The sequence below is a fragment of the Ursus arctos genome, unplaced genomic scaffold (assembly GCF_023065955.2).
Source record: "Ursus arctos isolate Adak ecotype North America unplaced genomic scaffold, UrsArc2.0 scaffold_17, whole genome shotgun sequence".
Classification (NCBI taxonomy): Eukaryota; Metazoa; Chordata; class Mammalia; order Carnivora; family Ursidae; genus Ursus; species Ursus arctos.
This window is the reverse complement of record NW_026622841.1, coordinates 44,493,037-44,510,306: the sequence shown is the minus strand read 5'-3', so window position 1 is coordinate 44,510,306 and position 17,270 is coordinate 44,493,037.

Genomic DNA, 17,270 nt, shown 5'->3' with positions numbered 1-17,270 from the left:
GTAAACATTCCTCTGGGCCCCCCAAGTTGCTAGAGATAGGAAGCAGTTTGAGAAAGCTGCTTAGACTTTAAGGCAAATATATTCCCTCTTGACTTCATTGGAAGTGGTCAAAGAGGATGTTGGAAAAGGAAAGAACTTCTAGAGATGGAGTCAAGAGTGGTGAACAATGGACACAAATCAGACGCATAGAGAGGAGAACTGGGGCCAGATTGAGGAAATTTCTTACCTCTGGGGAAAGGGCACCCCACATCATTTCCTTGAAGAATTTCAGACTTGCTATGATTAGTGGCAGCTATATGCTCTACCTTCTCCTCTTTTCGAAGAAAAGTAGTCCTACTCCTATTCCACTGTTGAGTGTTAGGTGTGGAGGGAGCATAACAGTTGTTTTTTTACTTCTTTGGTCTTTAAATCAAAAGGACCTGAACCCAGCTTTGACATGGACTATGAAATCATAGCCCTTGAGTCTGATGCCATAATTGGATGACACTTTTGAGGAGCTTGGGATAGGTTCCTTCTGCTAACAACTATATAAATGTTTGACCTTGCAATTTGAGTGACAGAAGTGACACAAGTGGAGATGTGAATTGTCCTTATGTGGTTAATCTTACTATCTTACTTTTGTATGCTTCTGCCCCCGCCATGATAAGAGACTGCCCTGACTATCCCACTGGTCCAAGGAAGATGAAGGACACATAAAGCAGACCTGAGTCCAAGCTGAAGTTTGATGCTAAGCCCAACTGAGACCAGCCTGGATCAGTCACCTTCCAAATGATCCACAGATACCTAAAGGTTGTTTTAATCCACTGGGTTTCGTGGGGATTGCTTAGCCTTACTATAACGAAAGCTAACGATGTGGGGATTTCTCTTATTTCTCTCTTCTCCCAAGAATTTCATCATCATGAATACCAGCGTCAAGTCCTATATTTCATATTTTTTGTAATATGCTTCCCAATTAGCCATGTAAATGACAGACTTTTACTTTGGGAGCCAGAGAACCTAGTTTCTAAATACCAGCTCTGTCATATACTGAATATATGATCTTGAGCCTGAAAGTTAATACTCTCAACGTCTTAGTGACCTCATCTATGAAATAATGATAATCATCCTAACTTCATAGGGTTTTGTAAGGATGAAAAGAGACAGCAGATTTGAGGAAACACTGTGCTATCTGATATAAAGCAGGGCCTTAATATAAGGTGAGCCTAAATAATTGAATGGGTTAATGGATGATTTCCAAGTTTCTTTCTATGCCAACAATACTTGGTGTTGAGAGATACTTGATCTCCAACACAATGCCTACGCCTTGATTCTTACTTAATGATGACAAACACTTTTATTTCACTATTTGAGGCAATCCTCACATTGGGAACACCCCTGAAAGAGTTAATGCATTGATTTCAATTTATACTCAGTTGTGAATGACTAACATCAGAGCACATTTTAGTAGAGACCCATGGGAAAAACACAAAGTATTTGTATTTATGATTGGGTTCCTGGTATCTATAAGGTCGATATGGGGAAATAACAGAGAATACATCCAGTAAGTTAGCAAAGCAAGCAACATGTGCGTATTGCCACATGTTGAGAAAAACACTCAAAGAGTATGTATATATTACAGAAAAGGCACCATAACTACTTTCAAGAAAACAGTGTACTGTTGGTAGGAATGCAAACTGGTGCAGCCACTGTGGAAAACCGTATGGGGGTTCCTCAAAAAATTAAAAATAGAACTACCGTATGATCCAGTAATTCCACTACTGGTATTTACCCCCAAAATATGAAAACACTAGTTTGAAAAGATACATGCACCCCTATATTTATTGCAGCATGATTTACAATAGCCAAATTGTGGAAGCAACTTAAGTGTCCATTGATAGATGAATGGAGAAAGAGGTGGTGTATATACACAATGGAATATTACTTGGCCATAAAAATGAATGAAATCTTGCCATTTGCAACAACAGGGATGGAGCTAGAGTATAATGCTAAGTGAAATAAGTCAGTCAGAGAAAGACAAATACCATACAATTTTACTTATGTATAGAGTTTAAGAAACACAACAAACAAAGAGAAAAAGAGACAAACCAAAAACCAGACTCTTAACAATAGAACAAACTGATGGTTACCAGAGGGAGGTGGGTGGGAGGGATGACGGAAATAGGTGAAGGGGATCAAGAGTACACTTATCATATGAGCAGTGAGTAAGGTATAGAACTGTCGTGTCATTATATTGTACACCTGAAACCAATATAACACTGTATTAACAACACTGAAATAAAAATAAAAATATAAATAAAGAAATGAATCTCTGCTCAACAAATAAAAAATAACAAAAGCAAAAATAGTGCCATCTATAGCACCCATCCAAAAAACGAAAAAACAAAACAAAAAAACTAACAAAAATTGACCTGACAACTTATTTAAATTTATGTTTGAAATGTAGTGTGTATTTCTAAGTACAGTGAAAATCTTTCCATATCAAAACCAGAGCTCGAGATTCAGAACTTTAAATATCTTACTTTTTAATCTTTTAATTTAATCTTTATTGTTCAACAGGGTGTGTATAATACACAAAATTTGCTTTCTTCTTGTGGGAAGTGAGAATCAGTAAGCTTATTTTTAGTTTCACTTGAGAATTCTGGTGCTGCCTGACCCCTGGGTCATCGTTGTAAATAGGAAAGCTTCCAGTACGGCGCTGAAGCCCTAGCAGGCACCAGAGGTTGAAATAAATGTCTACTAATTACATTAAATACTGTGCAAATGAACTTTCTGATCAGGCCCCCAACAGCACCTTATTTTGCTATGACTCTTTCCCCCAAAGTGGAACATACATAGAAACAAACGGTAATCAATAGAAACATGGTTCAGGGTATTTGAGGATTCTGTTCAATTGGGTCTGGTTAATTGCAGTTTTGCTGCTTTTCCTCACAACGCCGTTTCCCTTACCATAACTCTGTAGATTACCAGAGTGGACTATTTCATGCACAATTTATTGCAGAGACAGGCCGTATTTATCAGTTCCTTCATGGCAAAGAAGAATCATCTGCTTGAAGGCCATCACTCACAACGCTGTCAGCGCAGTGGGGAAAAGCTGAATAATAAAAGAAAAGAAAAGATCCCCCGCAAATACGGGATCTGTGATAACTTCATTAATTTGAGAATTAGGAGACTTTTCAAAATGGGGGTGGGGAGGAGGGACTATTCAACCTTTTAGCAGAACATCCTAGATAAGATAGAGTCCAAGCCTTGGCTCATCCATCATTGTTTAGAATTAGCTTTCATGCACTTGACCTTAACCATCACTCTTTTTGTCAAGCCTGGGTGTCAACACAAAAGAAATTGGTTCATGGATGAGAGTGCTGAGTGTGCATCTGATCACGCAGCTTTCAGGCGCTTACCTTCTCACAGTCAGGGATCAATTAAAACCAAATGGAGCAGATTTCTCTGGATATCTGGGTCGTCGATGTGGAATGCTATGGTTTGGGCAAAGAAGCATTTAACTAGAGAAGAGAGAAAGAAGCTCCTGGCCCGAGCACAAACAGGCCAGGCATGTATGTCATAAGCTGCGGGATGTAAACACATTCAGCACTGGACACAAAAGGACAAGGACACAAGAGACCGTCTGTCATGTCATTACCTGACTCTCTAGCTGTATTATTTATAAACCAACTTGCGGCAGATGTCGTCTTTTTTAACACAAATCCTCCTTCCAGGGCATTATGCATGAGGCCTAATTGTAAATGCCTATATTGTTTCTTTCCCCCACTGATTTATTGTTCTATAGACATCTACATGGGAACGCAGTGTGGAACTGTGCTGTTTTCTCTATTAATTATTTTCACTCTTTGATTACTAATTTCAGAAGACAAACTTTTCACTGTTGACCTCCTCGGGAGTGGATTGTTTTACAACGAGACTGTATTAGGGAAATGAGTCCCCAGTGAAAGCAGAAGGGCATGAAAACCTTGTGTCTTATTTACATGAACCCAAACACAAGTTTCTCCGTCATTTCCCTCCTAAATCTTTATCCACTCGTACAAGGAAAAAATCAGAGGTCTGTGCACAGTGATTCCACTGGAGTTATGGTACAATATTGACACTATGACGTTAAAATCAAAGTCTTCCCACCCCCTCCCCTCCCCTCCCCTCCTCCTCCCCTCCCCTCCCCCCAAATCATTACTGTTAGACACTAAGGCGGTTATCCACATCTCTGCACCGAGGATACAAAACCACAAGCCACCACACGGGGCACATAGTAGGTGCTCAGAGATTATGAGTGACCTTCAAATTTAGAATTTGACATGATTTCCAAAGTAAGATAGAATGAGTTACAATTTGGAGGAGAGGTAGGAATTCTTTTCCTGAGAAAATTTTGAAAGCTTTTGTTATGCTGTGGAATTTGGTGGGTTCCTTTGCCCAAATGCTGATCTGTGTGTATGATTTCCCACCTGCCTGCCCCCCGGGAAAGAATCCAAATTCCTGGGGAGCACACAGGGAGACTGGCCCTGCCTCTCACTCTCACTCATCGCCACTTCTTCCCTCTCACCTCTGCTCAAGAAGAGGCTGCCCACCTACCCAGGGCTGATAAGCAGAAACCAGCGGCTGTGGCTCAGTTGTCCTGAGCCCTACTGGGGAGATTGGGGTGGACATGATGGGAAACATTTGTTACTTTGGCTGCTGGGCTCTGCTTGGGCCCCACATGTTCCTCGGGAGTCCCTGCTGAACTTGGCAGAAGCATATGAACTTGGACTTGGAAAAGACAGGACAGACCATCTACCTCAAGTCTCCATCCTGTGCAGCAAATCCTTCTACCCCAGGTCACTTAAATGACCATCTGGCTTCTTTGGGGATACCCCAGAATGGAAACACATTAGTTCTTGAATTAGCCACTCATTCTGTTTTATGAGAGATTAGCTAGGGAATCCTGCATTGTACCAAGTCTCTGTCCAGAAGAGGCTTTATAACTTTCACCATTCTATCCCTATTGGCTTCCCAGAGCCACACAGAGGAAGATTAACCACTCTTCCATGTGTCAGATCTCTTGAATTATTTGATGCTGGGCTACAGGACCAGATTTCATTCTAGAACACAGGGGAGATAGTCACTTTGTGCCCACCGTGCCTTGTTCCTCTCCACTTTGTCAAAGGTGGTCAGAAGTCCACCCATTCTGGGGGAGACTGAGCAGGTGAGTCTGGTTGGGGCAGGCAGGGCTGTCCACCCTCCGGAGAGAGGATGAAGGAGCAGGTAGGAAGTATGGAACTCACATTCCTTAAAGAGCTCAAGAGCTGGATTATCTTGATGCTTGGTTTTCCCCAAACTGATGTTCTTTATTTTACTCCAGTGAAATCATTCCATTTCAGGTACTAACGAACTGGCCTTGTAGGCCTGCTTCGGTTCTCAGGGACAGACACCTGCTTATAAAGGTCCAAAGGCTTTTTGTGTGGAGAAGCTCTGGTGGCCTCACTCCCTTCATTGTCAAACTTCCTACCTGCCCTTCAGAGTGGGGCTATAAAAATGAAAAATACTGACTCTCGGGGCCACAACATGGAAAGACAGCCATTGTCATTGTAATTGTGGCTGATGTTTCATTAAAAGGCCTGTTTTATGATCAAATGTACCCATTACCCTACATGTTTTGGGTTCCACATTCCATTCCAAACCATGAAGCCATTTTGTGGTAAGAATAAAGGGCTGTAATTCCCCCGCCATCCAGTTGGTGTGATGGGGTCTTCCTTCCTTCTCACCTTCATGCAATCACTCATCCAGCATCTCTTCTCTGTCATTTGGGTGAAGCCATGCTAAAAACATGTCCTAGGCACCTGCCGTCTCAGTGCACCCTCAATGAAATGTTTATTGAGAAAATCTTGGTTGTTACTGTCTTATGGGAGCCAAAGAGTGGATAGGCTCTATAAGGAGGCCCTGAATTTCAAACTACTTTTCTGGAAATAGAATGTTTGCTTATTCTCACCACACAATATTTAAAACTACTTCTTTAGAAGTAATTGTAAATTCACAGAAAATTGTAAGGAGGATCCAGAAAGGTCCTATGGGCCCTTCCCCAAGTTTCTCCCATTGGTAACACCCTCCGTGACTATCGTCTGATATCAAAAGCCGGAAACGGACATTTGTAGAACTTGCAGACCTTATTTAAAAGCTCAGCAGTTTTGCAGGTACTCATTTGTGTCACCACACCATTTCTGAGTGTCTGCCATTCCATACATGGCAGAAGACTTCCACCTGGCATCTTAGAAGAGCTTACTTAAGACCTAGAGCTGAGCACCTTTCTCCTAACGGCCCATTCACAGTAGCTTCCTCATTGGGCTAGCTTCCCCCAGTTCTCAGAGTCAGTGTGTTCTCTCTCTCTCCACAGTCTCTTGGCCTCGCCTCTACGAACACGAACATGGACGAACAATGCCCTGACTGATGTGGGGCAGCGATGACAGGAGGGAAGAGGATCGAGGAATTACTATGGATGATTAGCACCTGACTGGATCAGCGGGAGGGGTGGGCATGGGGGGTGGGGTTATGCCAAACAGCAGACTTCAAGCCAGAGGCTGAGTAGAACCTGGGTCCCTAACCAGGAGAGCAAGACAGGAACACGAGGGTAGGTGAGAGCTGTGACTAACACATGCTCAGTATTTCTCGGCAAGGTTACGTGTGCTGGGAGCTGGGGCAGAGACCTGCTTCCCGCACACACGGGCCACCCCCACCTCACTTCTCAGCACTTCGAGTTTGAGCTCTCTGCTTGCCAAGTTCCCGGGATGAGGAGGACCTCAGGAAGATCCAGGCCCTGGGGAGGAAAGGCGGAGAGATGGGAGTCTTCCCAGCCAAAACCTACTTCAATTGATCAGCCAGTCTCTGAATAGCAGCTTTTGACATCTCAGTGGGTTGTGAGGGAGGTGTGGTCATCACAAATGAAACAGACCACAGGGTGTGGAGGAGACCTCTGCAGGGCCCCTAATCAATTACTAAAAACACAGAGAGGGTCCAAGGAAAATGAGTGAAGGAGACAGATGCATGCTGACACTCAGTGGTATGGCTGGGCACCAAAGGAGAAGTTGGGGGATTTTTAACTTCACAGAGGAAGAGGTGATTGTTTTCTTTCATCAGACGTTGCCCTCAGAAAACAAAACAGAAACCAGAAGAGAAACATTGCCTATGGAAAAAAAAAATACATATAGAGGCTGAAAAGGATGAAATAGGAGGAATGGAATTCTGCTTTTATGAAATAATTTAAATAGTTGAATGCCCAGAGGGCCCAGGCACTATATTATGTGTTACAGAGAGGTTGGCATCTCCCAAAGGGGATATGAAATGGGAGATGAATATTATTAATCATCCCTATTTGCTACATGTTAGGAAACCAAGGTAAAGTGAAAATGAGTGATTTTACCTCCTGACTCACATGCTGTGGCAGCCACAGAGCTGGGATTGACAGACAAAAGCTTGATGGCCTGCAAAGCAGACTGGTGGAACGCTTGCTGCTGAATGTAGCAATGTCCGGGACCCCTACGTGCCACATGGTGGAGGTTCGCCATATTCTACCCAAAGAACCCTGTGGCTGTGGCCGGGGACTCCCATCTTGGGTCACGTCCACAGGCAGTTTACCTGCTTGGCCCAGGCCGCTTCCATTTCACTCGCAGTGACCCCAAAGGATTGGGCTAGTATTGAACTCTCATCGGTCAAACGGAGCTTGTGAAGAATAGCCTAGAATAGCAGATTCGTTTGGACAGGAATTGTCTGTTTAGGTCACTTCTGTATCGCCGGGACCCAGACCAATGCCTGGGGCTGAATCCATATTTGTGGGATCATACTGACTGCTTTCTCATTGTGGGCAGTGACAGGCACCAGGAACAGAGAGATGCCTAAGGCAGCCATTCCCAAAGTGGTCCTGTGAGGTATTTAGTTAGGTGTTCTGAAGGGTGAGGAGTAGGAAGTCCTTGGACCAAATAAATATGGCAACTGCTACATTTAGCTTTACGTCGGAAAGATTTCTCCTTGCCTTTAACAAGTGAATATGGTTTGTGAATTTCCAAGAGGGGGATAGGTTTGCATCATTTCCCAGGGATAATTGATGGAAAAAACTCCTTCCCCTTCCCTCACACACCTTCAGAGTATATATTGCTACAGGCATTTCTTCCTTGGAAAAATTGTCTTCACACAGTTAATAATCTCTTTCTTGTCCAAGCTCTTCAAAGCGATAACTCAGTCTCCCATGCTTATTGGTCTTGGCGATGACTGGGATCACAAAAACTATGGCTGCCAGTTATTGTACCCGGATGCCTTCTGCCCACTCTGGAGCCTGCATAAGTGCCTCCCTGGTTCCTCACTGGCCTCTAGCAGGAGCGTGCAGCTGTGGATCCCTCCGTGGGGCAGCCTGGGACATCCTGGCAGAAGTCTCATCTCTGACACGGAGTCAGTTCTACCTTAAAGCACAAGTTTATGGCGTGGTATCTAACTTGAGAAGGGTCAGAAACCTGTTCAATAATTCTGGCCCAGGCACACAAAGTCGCAATCCTTCCACCATCATAGATGCAGAGATGAATAACAAAGAAAACTGCTCTCTCAACCCCCTGCCCAGAACGTGCCTTCATAAGATGGAGCCCAGAATCGTCAACGTGCGGCAGAGTCCTCACATGTCAGCCTCTGTGTCACACATGACGGGGCGTGCATTGTCTCAGGCAGCGGACTCTACCCTCGCTGCAGTCCGAATAAATCACCACTGCCCTCACTGAAGGGAGTTAATTGCATTTGGAAATACTCCAGATACGGGGGTTTGTTTGGTCAAAGATGTGGGCAAGGGTAGGGTAAGATATGCACCCACTTTCATGAAATGCACGTTAAGAATAACGGGGCCCGTGTTACCTAATTTATAATGGATACCACACACACTCCTGCCTGCATTCCCTTCCAGGCGAAGAATGTGAGAGGAGCCATGGCAGTATTTTTCTTTTAGGTATAACAGTCTGTCAGTATCAAATTCTCTCAGTCAGTGGGGAGCAAATAGTGTTGATTTACTGAAAATCTGGGATTATGTCTGCTCTGTGGTGAGTGTAGATTTAAGAGAGGAGAGGTAAGGGGTCTCCAAAAGGTGAAGAAAAACACAAATGAAAGCTAGCAAGGAAAAAATAGCTTGACAGTTAAGATACAGTGCAGCCACCGTCAACATCTTCTGGAAAGAAAAGCCCAGGAAGGAGCACAACACATACACAGGAACGTGCATGGACGCTCGCGTCAAGCCCCGCGTACTGGAAGGTTTGCAACCTTTTCCATTAACCCCTTTCTCTTTGGGGCATTACAGATGTGTCAATGAAGGCTTAAATACTGTCATGCTTCACGCTGGAGAGAAATTGTGACAACAGACACAAAGTTTTGTTTGAGTTTTTAAGAACTGGCTTTAAAAACAGACTTGCAAGGAGTAAACAGGGAATTCTTTCCTTCAAGGGCCTTCTGACACTTCACCACTTCCCTGGACCTTTTTGTCACCAACATTTCATTATCCCGATCATGTCCCCGGTCTCCCGCTCCTTCTCTCCTTTGCCTCAAAAGAACTGTCATCCTGTGTTATTTTACCCCGGGAATATTCCCCAGCAGCGCCTCAGACTTCCTGTTGCCCCTCCTTCTTGAACTCTCCTTCTTCTCAATCTCGTTTGTGATGGAATATGATAATTAAATGGGATTAAAATGTGGAGAGGGGAAGACCCAACCCTGTGACAGTGCCTAAGAGCTTTTGAGAAGGCATTTTGGCACCTTTCCCTTCTCCGGGCCAGAGCTGCAGGGAAAGGCGGTAAGGCGGCGGTAATGTAGCTGGTGGCGAGTGGCCAAGGTGTCGTACCCCCTCCCCTTCCTGACCCCCACCAGCCCCAGTAGATGCTTCGGGTCTTCAGGATGGTTAGCAGGTGAGCAGTGACTATTACCAGCATGGGTCCCAACAGTCACTATGGGTCAGCAGTTCTAGAAGAATCTGATGAGAAGGCAGGGGCTAAAACTCTTAGCCGGCAGCAGGAAGGGGCTACATGGGGTATTTGGGAAGGTCCCTGGAAGCTACAGAGGAGCGAGTTGTAGGGGCCGGATACCCTCAGTAACCATGTCACTGTGACCGAGAGACATGCACCTGCTGTGTGTCTGAGTTAGAGAAGAAAGGCTGGGAGGAAGAAGAGAAAGAAGAGGAAAGAGGGGCAGATAATAGTAAAGAAGTTGCCACTAGTGCAGTGCCCAGGTGGCTCAGTCGGTTAAGCATCCAACTCTTGGTTAAGGCTTGGGTCGTGATCTAAGGGTCCTGGGATCGAGCCCTGTGTCAGGCTCCACGCTCGGCACAGAGTCTGCTTGAGATTCTCTCCCTCTGCCCCTCTCCCCTCACGCACACTTTCTCTCTCTCTCTCAAATAAATAAATCTTAAAAAAAAAAAAAAAAAGAAGAAGTGCTACTAGTGTTTGGTAATTCTGGAAAACGAAGGCAGAGATCTCTAGTTGTGAAAGAAATGGCAATGCATCTCTTTATTTTCTCACCTGTAAATCCTTAATCTCCATAGCTGGGATTCCTATGTGATTTTGCTAAAGTGGACTCTCTTAGTTTGGGATTCTCCAAGACTGGCATATGAGGTTAGGACAGAGGCTGTGCGTGAGGACGTGTGGACTCCTCTGCTGGGGCCCATGAACCAGCCAGGGGGTTGGGGGCGCTGTGTCCTAGCTTGCCTGTGACAGTCCTGGCTTGCCTGTGACAGTCCTGGCTTCTGCCTCTTGGCCTCAGGAGATTATGAATAACACCCCCATTGGCTCTTTAACATCCTGATCTTAACCATAAATGATGTGGCTAGCCTACAGGTAGACGAATGAAGGGCCTCTTCTAATCGGGCCATCAACCACCCACCTCTGTGGGGGACAAAAATTGTTTGAAAAGAGTTAAGAGAAAAGTGAAACTCCAAGGCAAGGAATTACTTCTCATTCTCAGAGAAGAGCAGGTAGACCTCAGAAGAGGCCCCATTCATGTGTGCTGGGCTCTGGACAGTGTTTCTTCCCTTCCTTCCTTCCTTCCTTCCTTCCTTCCTTCCTTCCTTCCTCCCTTCCTCCCTTCCTCCCTCCCTTCCTCCCTTCTGTTTCTTTTTCTTTTTTTCTTGTTTCTTTCCCTCTCTCTGTCTCTCTCTCTTTCCTGGCACATGCATTCAGCTGCTCCCTGGCACAAGACCGCAGTGGTGACCAGTGTGGTTCACGAAGCATCCCGACAATGACAGGGCTAATACGGAGACCCCCCTAACCCTGGGCCCAGCAGAGGGACCCACAGGAAAGAGCAGGCTGTGGCCTCGAGGAGGATCCTTTAAAAATGTAGCCTAAAGGGCGTCTTTCACCTTATTATCAAAACCCAGGAAAAATGCTGAAGACCGCAGGAGAAAACAAACCGCAACTCCTCTCAGATTCTCGGGTCCCTTGCCGTGCAACAAAGCCTGCCTTTTTTTACATTTCAAAAGAGGCTGCTTTCTCTTTAAAAAGTAGGAGCTACTTGGTCTGATGCGGCTGCCTTTATCAACCATGAAGTTCCCAGCAAGGTGCTGTTAGTGCCTGATTAAACCTCATACCAGCCCGTGTCCCCCATGGTAACCCAGAGGACATCCGCTGAGACCTGAGCGCTGATTCAGTTTAATTGCCCCGGCTCTCTGTGATGGCCGCGTTTCTTGTCTCTCAAGGCCTGGAATGGAAATCCATGCGATCAGATGAACTATCCGGGTGTCTTGACAGATCTGAAATATGAATATGGAGATGGCATTGTGCTCTGCAGCGACTTCTGAAACCCCAACGGTAAAATAGGATCTGCCGCTGAAACGATTTCAGCACTGTGCGATTCACGTAAAACTCATTTTCTAATGGAACACTAATTATTAATAAATCAGACCAAAAAGGGGGAAAAAGTACGTGTGTCTATGTGTGTGTATACAAGTATGTGTAAGACGTACATGGGCTCACCCGTGTGTGAGACATGCATATGTAGGCATAGATATGTGTATAAATATATATGCATATGTATATATGTATAAATATATATATATAGGGCTTCTTTTGGACAATATCTTCTTAGAGGTATCTGTCTTTGGGTTCTTGCTTTTGGGGGGATTTATAGGATAATAATAACTTGTATTTTACAAAGCATCATAAGCCGAGGAATTCAAACATTGAACATACCTGGGTTCTTCCCCCTTTTCCACAACAACTGAAAGGATGGATGATGCCACGTTCTTTTAATTCCCAGGGAGGAAAAGCCGGTGGAGGCAGCAGGGAGCGAGATTAGAACCAGCCAACCGCTGGGATCTCGAGCACATTCCTGCCCTATCGGATGGAGGAATGCAAGGAAGGAAACAGAGGAGATGCTCTAACAGATCCCAGGCTCGCTGGATTCCTCCCACAACTTCCCTTTCTTCTGGAAAGGCCTCAGAAGCAAAGGTGCTGGCCTTGAGAATTGAGTGGTCACTGAAGGAACACTGGACAGTGATGATTCTTGACTTTCTCCTCCTCAAACTCCCTTTTAGAAATTGCTCCTCCCCCTCCTCCCACCTCAGACAGTTCACTCCCAAAATTGCAATCTACCCAACAGAGCAATGGGGCTGGAGTAACAGCTTGAGTTCTACTACCCACAAATCCCTCTGATGACGATGACACTTTTCCCATCCACACAAATTGTCCAGCCTTAACACACAGACTTGCTATATTTCTAGTCTCTTTCTAACCAAATCAAAGATATTTTACTGATTTCTTCTGCAGCCTTATTCTGAGTAAATATGTGATTTCCATTAGGCTTTCTGAAATATGTAAAATATATAGACTCCCATTACTACCTTCAGGACCTCTAGGTGTTTGGGGATCCCCCACTGGGAATCACTCCGACGCCCAAAATGAGTTTGAAGATGAAAATTATTGCTAAGGGGAAAAGAACTGTTGGTGTAACAAGATATTTAAAAGCAAAAATTTTTCCCACCTGGGTTGGTCCGGGCCAAGCAACGGCGAAAGGGATGTTTTCAAAATGAGAGTAACTGCTAAAGAAAAACGTGTAAAACTAAGACATGAAGCAAAAAAAAAAAAAAAAAAAAAGGAAGAGTATTAACTTATACAAGAAGAGGATTTTACTGCGTTAAGCTGTTTCCTCTGAAATGGTATTTCCATTCGTCTGGACAATTTTCTGGGCTCCCCAAACTTTTTTAGGTTTTTGGCAATTACTCCAAGGAGACCTAAAGAAAGGCAAGTTATAATTATACAACCGACGTGTGTAGCGTGATAGAAATAAAAGAAGCTGCACGAAACTTTTCATTAATTAACGTAATTTTCCTCAGTGCAAGAAGGAAGGAAATGGTACATTTGTAATCAGGCAGGTCTCTAAGTTTTCCAAGAACGTTTCACTCTGTCGAAACCGTAACTTGGTTCCTACATTATTCAAGTGGGGCTTCGGACATGGTCACAAATCTCTTTTTGTGTTTACTATTCATTTTAAAACATCTTCTTTATTCTAGAACTCCAGGATCTGTTTGAAAGTTTCTTGAATCTGAAGTTTCATGGAGAAAGGCTGACTGGGAACCAGATTCCACCAGGGGTGTGGCAGTGTCTGAGAGCAGGTCACCACCCAGAACATTCTCCCATGTTGGGGGTCCGTGCTGCTGAGGAGGCTTCTGGACACCGCTCCCCCAACATATAAGGACTAGTTTCTGGAAAACAGACAACAGCACCTAGTCACCTGTGATAAAGCCAATCACTTTGTTAAAAAGCAGAAAGGAGGACCATCAGTAGGACTTATTTCCCATTAACTATTTAATGCAGATAAAGACAGCGAAGAGGCACAATTTTGACTTTCGTTCATTTATGGAGTTTCTCTATCCCAAATATAAATGTATAAGTGCCTACGTTGAGTGCCTTCTAATTTTGGTCCACGGGATGATCCAGGATCAGATTTGCATTTCCCCCCAAAGAGAAATCACTTAAAAATAGCCATTTCTCCTGCAGGGGGTGCAGTGGACGCAGGAACCCAAATCCACAGCCCCGGGGGGGGGGGGGGGGGGGGGGGGGCTTGAGGAGCTGCGTGAAAGAAGAGAAAGGAAATTTGACGGCTGGGTATTCGGAAAGTATTCCTTACAATCAAGTCCATGAGGCCAAGACGGGTGTCTCCCAAGGGAAAGCGGTGGGAACCCCATGAGTAGAGACGCTCCTTCTAGGAGGCCTGGCTGGAGTTTTGGAAAATTAACCATAGGGAACAATCGTGCCCTGGCAAGGGATGGAGGAGACAAGTTTAAGAGGTCTTTCCAGCTCTAATTTCTAACAATCTGATTAGACTACAGAGAAAACAAGGAAATTTGAAACCGGGAGGGGGGACGGGGTGGGGGGGTTTGCGGGGAGAAAGAAACAAAAACCAGAAGAGAGAATAATGCGATCAAGTGAAGGCCCACAGTTAAAAACACAGCAGGAAGGCCCTGACTGTGAGCCCACCGCTGTCCCGGCTGGGCTCCCGGCTGGGCTGCCACCCAAGGGGGTGTCCTAAGGGATCCCGGACAGGGAGCTGAAGACCCCAGGGTCTGACGGAACACCCTTCTGGACTGCCTTTGAATGACATGGAGAACTTGGGGGCCCTTGTCTGAACAAAGTGCTGAAAGAACGGAAGCACGTGGTACAGCAGCCAAGCCTCCTTGGCTGGTGGGGTTTGGCTCTTCCTTTTGGCTCTTCACCAGCGCAGTCCCATCTGAACAGTCTCCCCTACGCAGGTGCGCGTGCACTTGAGCTCCGGGCTCCCCTTTTTTCTAAAGGACATCAGAGGCATCGCAAGGGCACCCGATTTCCCTGATTTTCAGCAGGATAGGTCACAGATAATCTGAATATCCAGGCTGCTAGCTCCTTCACTCCCCTGCCTTATTACACTTAATTTCAATCAACCCGGATTAAGTACTGAAAATGGTATTCCCGTATCAATGCACAAGGCCCCCATATTTGTAACTGAGTGTGGGTGTGTCAAGAACAGTAGACGTTTCCAGATCGTGATTTTTTTTTTTTTTAAACTGGTCAAAAGAACTGTGACCTGAATTAAGAGTGAACCAGGTTCCAAAAAGACAGTTTTCCTGAACATGTACAGACAAAGGAAATAGTTTCCTTACAGAAAGGAATCACTTGAAAGCTTTTAGGCCAGAGCCCGCTCCGGCTCAGATTTCCTTTCTTTTAGTCCTTTGATGAACAACTCATATGGAGATTCAAGCGCCTTGTGCCTGGTTTGAATTTACGCTGTTGCTGACTTTAGTGGAAAACTTTCATAAACTCAGCCGAGGCTTTGTTCCTCTCCTCCACCACCATCAACCCATTTCTGATAGGTGCTTGGATATTCATCTTGGGTCATCTGTGTCAACAACATGACAGAAAATAAGATTTCCCCGAGAGACAGGGACTCCATTCCGCTCCTTTCTTCTGGGGTTCTGAGCGCTGCCAGTCTCCTTCTGGCGCAGGTGCAGGGTGGGGGAGACGTGAAGGGCAGCCGGAGTCGGGCAGGCGAGACGGCAGATCTCCGTGGCAGAGCATCAGCGGAGCAAGGCCACATGGATTGGACCCAGCACGCAGCGAGAAGCGTGTTCTCTGTGCACCGAAGCCTTTCTGTAGGAAGGAGCTGAGTAGCGCGTACAGTTTTAGAAGAAAGGCTTTGCCTTCAAAACAGGACTCTTTCTTCTGGTCACTTGAGAATAGCATGCTGAATGGATTTCCCCTTCTCTCTGCTGGGCTCTTTGAGAGCCGAGAGGCCAGGATGCCCGGAACATTCTGTTCAGGAACCTGCGCTGCCTTCAGGATGGTGTGGGGAAAAACAAGAGCCTTGGAATCTGGCCAGTCTGGATTTGGAGCCCAGCTCCATCACTTGAGTGGGTAACTCTGAGCAAGTAACTTCAGTCTTCCCGGTCCTCGGCTTATCTGTGAACGTGACATCGTATCCTTAATTTATGGGTAATCGTGAGGATTAAATGAGATTTCATTTCTAAAGTTCCCTGTCTTGGCTTCATGCTTTCTCTCTGACCCCATGCTCTTGTTGATAACTCTGCAAATTCTCCTGGTCCTACGTAACTAAAACAATTTGTGTTCACTCCAAGAATGGAGGGTCCAAGAATATCCCTAGGGCACGTGGGCCGAGGCAAATCACACTGTATGTCCCCCCTCCCAGCATGTTGACAAAGACACAATCAGAACTCGGTGAATTTCAAGGGCAGTTTTGAATTGAAGCTGAGTATATCAGCAGAGGAAAAAGTCAAAGGAGTATGTGTGAAAGCAGGAAAAGGTGGCATCCTGTTCAGCCTCGAGTTGGCAGCGTGGGGACTGTGACACGCCTGTCATGGATGTTCTGTCGTCATCGGTGTCCCCACCCCAGCAGCACTCACCCCCAGATGGCTCAGGTATTATGTTCAGTGCTTGCTCACTATCGCAGGACACCAGGGCCCCTTGGCACAGCATGACCACCCCGATTGGTGGAAACCTCCAGGAGTGACTTATAGAAACGCTTCTCTCTTGCACAGTGCTTTCGGGACTTCAGGAGGCTCATTTGCCATGGATCCTTTAAAATATTTGCTTATAAACAAGCCAAGGAGATTTAGGATGAGGTAAATCGAACAGATCATTACCACATCCCTATTTCAATTAAAAAAAATAGGTAATCCATTAAAAAAAAACATGGAAGATGTAATTGCAAAGCGGAGGCTTCACTCTTGAAAGTAAGCCTTCGGTGTAAAAATAGTGTATCAGTTTCTTACGGCTGTATAACAAACAGCCACAATAGCAGCGGCTTGAAACAATACACATTTACTCCCTTACAGCCCTGGAGGCCAGAAATTCAAAATCAGTTTCACTAGTGTCAACCTTGACATCAGGGTTGATGCCTTCCAGAGGTTCTAGAGGGAGAATCTGTTTCTTGTCTCTTCTAGCTCCTTCTGGCCCTGGGTGTTCTTTGGCTTGTGGTGGCATCACCCCAAATATGCCTCTGTGGTCACACTGTCATCTCTTCTGGAGTCAAATCTCCCTCTGCCTTCTTTCTACTGAGACATTTGTGATGTCATTCAGGACCCATCCACATAATCCAGGATAATCCCCTCCTCTCAAGATTCTTATTTCAATCACATCTGCCAAGTCCCTCTTGCCATATGAGGTAACATTCGTAGGTTCCAGGGATTAGGATGTGGATATCTTTGGAGGCCATTACTCAGCCTACCACAAATGCTAATCCCCTTTCGTTAACAACCGCCAGCAACTGCCTTGTTAAAATGTGTTCTTTGCCCAACT